We start from the raw sequence: 6,205 nt of genomic DNA, 5'->3' as shown, positions 1-6,205 counted from the left end.
TCCCTGCCTTAACAGTTGTTCCAAACTCTTATCTAAATCACCTAAAGTTTCTTCTTTGGAAAATCCTAGCCAGTCAAAGGCTGGCCACTTTTATATAAGATGATTGAAGAGGGAATGTTCGTTGAGATCATTGTTCGGATAGGCAGTTGATTGTAAGCGATTGGTGCTAATTCTTACATTTAGGATTTTCATTCTTTCCCTGATTTATGTTTGGGGAAACTACTTCAGCCTCAGGAGAAATGATCAGGCATATGATATAACTGTAGCTACTGAGTTGGGCAGTGTGGGCACCTTCCTCAGAAATGGAAGTCCACTGAGGGCCAGCATCCCTGAACCTTGCTCACTGTAGAGGGGAAAGGAAGATAGAGATAAAAGAGGAGAAGAGATGAGCGAGATGAAGTACTCACTTCAGTCTTCCTCCTACTCCAGCCAGTGGTACCAATGGCAGATAGTTAACTCCTTTTTAAATTTAATTATTTTATTCTGACAAGAACAGATGGGTCCACTCAGCAACACCCTGCTGGCAGACAGTTGTTTCAAAGCCAAGGAAGTAGAAGGGAGTGAAGTGAAGAAAGAGATTTGTGCTAGGATAAATAATTTTCTTAAACCATTGGAAGAAAAAATGTTTACAAAAAGTGAATGAAAGGGAGTAGTAAATGGAGATATGAAATTACAACAAAATATTGGGAGGTCCTTCTTAATTACTCCAAGGGGGTTACTTAGTACCCACGCAATTAATTGCTAATGAAAATTCTATTATAATACCCACATTTCTTTATTATTTCCCCCATTTGTCATAGATTTATAGTGCAGTAGAGCTGACCGGAATGTAGAGATCAATCAAACTCCACTCCTTATTTTTAAACAAGATGACAAGGGTCCAAGGAAGTTAAGAATAGTGATAACAACACTAACTTGAGTATTTCTGATCTGTGAAGCCCTTTATAACTACACTTTCTAACCCTCCCATTAATCCTGCAAGGAAAGTAGTATTGCCCCATTTCACAGATGAGAAAACTGAGGCTCAGAGGCTAAGTACTTGTACTAAGTGCCACAACTGGCAAATGCTGCATAAAGCGTTTGAATCCAGCTAGCCTAACTCTAAAGCCCACATCCTTTCTATGTCTCTGACGAGAAAGAAAACCAAGGACTAGGACTGATAAATGATGATAAGCCTGTGCCCAGAACTCCAGTCTCTTAACTCTGAGAGCAGGACTTTTCCCACATTACTTGCCTCATAAGAGACCCAGGGTTTTTCCTTTTAGCTTCTGGCTTACTGGCTGGCCATCTCTTACATATGCTGTTCCTAGAATTAATTATTACACTGGGGCCCTCAGCCCACAGTAGTCAGGATTCCCAGACTCTTTGGCCTCTGCCATCATTTGGCCAGAATTCACATATAGAAAGTTATTTCCTTTTTTAGCCAGCAAGTGTTCTTGGCTGCAGCAGCGTCTACTGCCCAGTTCTTGGCTGGCCAAACAGCAGGCTCTGGTGTTCCATTGATGTGAAATCATAACAAGAACAACAGAAACAGCGATTGTTAGGTGGAGGAACTTCCGGTCTCTAAGGAATAATAGGGCTAGGACCCCGCTTGCATTACTCTCTAGTGGTGTAACCCTAGGCAAGTCACTTATCCTCCCAATTTCTAACTCATCTAACAAATGGGAATGTTTACTCATGGGAATAACATAATATGTGGACATGTGGAGGCACCTAGAACAGTATCTGGCATGTAGGCACTCAATAATATTAGTTCCTTGTTTTCTTTTCTGACATTTGCAGTAAAAACTCCTCTCAGACATGATCCAACTAGCCAACTTGATGCAGAATCTGATAGTGCCTCAGGCTGGTTAGTGACACAGCAAGGAACCTCACGTGGCACAGGTACAAGAGGGTAACTGTCAAGAGATGGAAAAAATACAGACAATGGAAAGTATAGTAAATAGTCTATAAATTAGTTATTTCACTAGGCATCCAGACCTCCTGGGTCAAGCTGGAGAATCAGGGAGGTGTAGGGCCTACTCAAATTAAGCCACTCTCATTCCTGTTTCAAGTCCAGCCTGCCTCCTAATGTGTTTTTAACTCAAGCTTTTAGGCCTGAAGTTGGACTCTACATGGCTCCATATTATAAAATGTATGCCTCATGGGATGCCTATCTTCTGAGAAGCTGCAGCACTCTTGAATCTGATCACCAAGCAGAAGGCACACTCACAATGAGAGGTCTGAAGCAGGCTCAGTTCTACTTGGAAGAGAAAGGGGGGGTTGTCTACTCCGTGATCAGAGGGTAAGGGACATCTTGATCCCTAGCCACCTCTGTCCTCTGCTGAGGTTCTGAATCATGGAGTTGCCTGGTTGGAGTAAGATTCTGGAAATCCCCTGTGAAAATGCAATGTTATCATTTCATGAAGAGAGGCTCTTTTCTGGTTCCAGCTGTTTCTTTGTGATCCTAGACAAGATACTTCCCCTCCCTGAGCCTCACTTTGCTCACATGTGAAACAAAAGAGTTGAGGCTCTTCCATCTCTAAGTTAGAACATCTGGGGAGTCTGTGACTTGCCCAGTTGTGACAGTAGGGCAAGTTAGTGGCAAAGCCAAGAAGCAAGTCCAGAGTTTCTGACTTCCAGCTTAGAGGACAGCAGAAGGAGTCCTAGAAGAAAAAAATCTGTGGTCATAAAAACCCAGCAATACCTCTTCGGAAGTATATGTCATGGGAAGCCTTTCTATTTGACAGCCATTTAAAATACTTTGTTTAATCCTCATAAAACCTTATGAAGAAGATATTTATTAGCATCTTTGGCAGATGAAGAAACTGAGTGTAAGAGACATTAAATAATTTTCCCAAGGTCACGTGGCTAAAATCCTAGCCAAATGTGACTCCAAATGCCCAGGTTCTTCCTTCAGCCGTACCCCTCGATGAGATAAACTCTAAGATCCCTCTTTGATTTTTTCAATACCTCTGATTCTGCGACCTCCTGACTCTCAGTGGGCTGTTGAATACTAAACTTTACTTGCCCATTATTTGCTAATATATCAGAAACAATTTATTCTCAAAGTGGCATCAAGCTGGCATCACCAGGAGCCAGCAGCTTGCAACAATAGGAAGGAAGTCAGCTTCCTTTCCAGGAACCCTGAAGCTTTCCAGGAAAATGGTCATCTCTCCCCTTTGTCCAGCTCAACCCTTGAGCCCAGGTTGGCGCTTATGGGAGTTCGTTCACACAGAGAGCTACTGGAATCTTGAGTCCTTCCCTAGGACAGGGGGCAGAGCTTTGACCTTGGGTCTCCCCCGCCCTGAAGATGATAGATCATCCAGTTCCTGTCCTGATTGATCCACATAGACAGGTCCCCTGTCCTAAGAGGTGGGGTCAGCCAGTAGCCGAGAGACCAGGCGGCACTGTGGCAGCACCCTGCACTGCCTGTGGCCCACGAACCGCCAGTGCAGACAATGAAGAGCAGGTGGGCAGGTGGGAGTCAATACCAACAAATAGAATCGTAGAGACGCTCAAGTGGAAGAATCAGGGAGACTCAGAGAGATGGAGGCTGGGAAAATACAGCCAGGGAGATGGAGGTTAGAAGAGCCCTTGGTATGAGTGAGCAGGGCAGGGTGCTCTCCCAACTCAATCAGCCCTGACTCACTGTGTCGTCTCCTACAAGTCATGCCCTTCTCTAGTCCTTGTTCTCCTTATTTGCTGAAGAAGGAGGCTGGTAATGGAAGAGACCTCTTTAAGTTTTAATGTTCTCGAAACTTAGGCAGTACTAGGAGAGGGGACGGGAGTGAGGCAGTTAAGATATAAGAACAGTGACCAGCTTCAGGAGCCCAGCAAGCACGCCTCTGGGGTTCCAAGGCAGAGACAAAGCGGGGCTGCCTGATTCTGTGACTGCTGTGGCTCTGTGGACGTCACATGTGTGGGTGAGGGATGCTCAGAGAGTGCTGGGTTGGAAGTCACAGAATCCCCTCCTGGTACTCTCTGCTCTGCAGGCTGTGGTCACTGGGACTCCTCACCGGCAGGTGCTGAGTGAGGAAAAGGCTTGGAGGGACAGCCAGGGGAGCAGGCTCCAAACAGCTCTGCCGCCCCGGGCAACCTGGCAGGAAGTTAGAAAGTTCAGAGCTGTCCCTAGAGAGTAGTGAATCAAGGACTGGGCTGGGCTGTGACTCTGGGGACAGTGGGTGGAGGGGATGGAGGCTACTTGGCTTGCTGATGTGAAAGTCAAGTTAGAAGGCCTCTAAATACCAGCTGGTGTCCCCAGCCATGAGCCACAGCACCAGGCAGTCAGAGGCACTGCACCTCTACACGCTCCCCTTGGTCTCTTCTCTCCTTCAATTTTGCTGGTTCCAGGTCTCCTGACACCCTGTTCGGTGCTGTCTCCACTGCCCTGCCTTCACCCGCAGCCAGCTGGACCTCTTTGTGCCAGAGCCTTTTTCCAGAAACAGCAACCCCAGTGATTTGCTGGGGAGTAAGAACCAAGAATCCCTCTATTATAATGGAATACTGCGAGGAAGAATAAGGAAAAAACTTAGCAACAGAGCAGGATGAGAAATCCTTGGGTTGAGCCTCCCTTTTTCAGTGGTTCTGAGTTGCCTTTGAGCCTCTGGAATCACAGCCTTACACACCGTTACTGCTGAATGGAACCAGAGGGAACCTTCCACTTCAAATTCCCCACTTTACAGATGAGGAAACCGAGGCCCAGCATGGGGATGTGTCTGTTACAAGGCCTCCCAGCCCCTGAGTTTGGGCTCTTTCACTACCTGCTCAGAAGAAAGGTCCAGGAAGAAACTAACAGAATCTTATCTTGCCCTGTGGTCTTCTACTTCACACCGCAAGTGGAAAGGAGACATTCAGTGGGCGCTTTCCTGGGCTTCCTAACTGGTTTCACACGCCTCTTTCCTCTGGCTGCAAGTGGCAGCCTGGATCTCTCAAATGCAGCCACTGCACAGCGGGGACATGATACTCTGCAGGAAACTAAGCAGGGAATATTTTTAAACCATCCAACATGCCTTAGGGAGGAAAAAAAAAAGCAAAACACTCCCCTAGATGCTTCGAAAAGCATTTTGAAAAAAGACTCCATGCCTAGCAGAAGCATCGTAAAACAGTGTTGGTTTTACTTTTAAAGGGCCAATTCCCTCTAAGAAAAGTTCTTAGGAATGGACTGGTGACCCACTTCTAAGATGCCCCCAGAGGACTGAACTCCACAAGAGTAGGCTGGAACCCCAAGGGCCCTCCACTCGCAATTCTCCAGCTCACTCTAAATCAAGGAAGTAATTTATCTGCTGCTTCGCTAAACCTTTCTTTTTAATATATCCAAACCTCACTATCACAGGAAATAGTGAGAGGGGTAAGGAATAAACTCACAGGTAGAAAGAAAGAGCTTTCTTTTTATCCAGCCCAGAATCCAAGTTCCCCTCTTCTGGCTACTTCATATCCACTTGTAGTTTTAGTTGTTCAAATTCAAGTCTACTCTTACCTGCTTCTTTTCCTCCTCCCTGGACTTTCCTTCCGTTGGCTTCTTCACACTCTGGCTGCTTCTTCTCCAACTGCCCACGCTCTTTGCTCTTGAGCCTGTCAGTTGTTCCTCTTCCACCCTCTTTTTAATCGTATCTGTCGCCTTCCCTCCTCCCACTTCTTCCTACTCTTTCTCTCTCCACCCCTTTTCCCCTCTGAATCCCTCCCTCCCCTCTCTCTTTTGTGCTCTTAGAGTCTTTGCTCTAAAAGTCTTCTTCCCTCCACCTTCTTGTAGCCTCAGCTCACTGTGTTCCCCTCCCTGCCCCCCAAGGAGGCAGAGCCCCCTTCTCCCTGCAGCCCTCCCCCGTCTGTCTGCCTGTCATCCTTGTCCTCACAGCAGTCCTCCACATTGCCTCTCCACCAGGCCGCTGGTGCACCACCTCCCTAGGTCTCTTCCTGCCCACCCCTCTGCTGCGTCGCCTCAGACTTCCCAGGCCATGGCTTTCCTGGAGCATCTGCAGGAAAATTGGCACTGCCTGAGAGATCCCTCTTCCCATCCTTTTCCCATCATCAGAAAAAAAGAGGGTGTTCACTCACGTAACAAGCCTTTTTTGGGATTTCCACTATGCCCATACCAAAGAACTGAGCATCAGCCAGCACAGGAAAACGCGGTCTCACAAGTCACAACCGATCACGAGGTCAGGAGATCGAGACTATCCTGGCTAACCGGTGAAACCCCATCTCTACTAAAAAATACAAAAAACTAGCC

At 46.8% G+C, this 6,205-nt stretch overlaps 1 protein-coding gene across 1 annotated transcript in view; it reads right to left on the bottom strand.

Annotated features, from left to right (window-relative positions):
- Positions 1 to 5,832, bottom strand: part of GJA5 (gap junction protein, alpha 5, 40kDa) — a 17,735-nt gene extending 11,903 nt beyond the window's left edge. Inside the window, exon 1 of the mRNA XM_011951248.1 lies at positions 5,459 to 5,832. The gene's annotated coding sequence lies outside the window, so the exon portion shown is untranslated. The remainder of the gene's footprint in view (positions 1 to 5,458) is intronic.
- Between the last annotated feature and the right edge of the window lie 373 nt (positions 5,833 to 6,205).

The sequence above is a fragment of the Colobus angolensis genome, unplaced genomic scaffold, assembly GCF_000951035.1.
Source record: "Colobus angolensis palliatus isolate OR3802 unplaced genomic scaffold, Cang.pa_1.0 Scaffold317, whole genome shotgun sequence".
In the NCBI taxonomy this organism is placed as follows: Eukaryota; Metazoa; Chordata; class Mammalia; order Primates; family Cercopithecidae; genus Colobus; species Colobus angolensis.
Note: the sequence above shows the minus strand (reverse complement) of the source record. Positions and strands in the feature narration are given on the sequence as shown.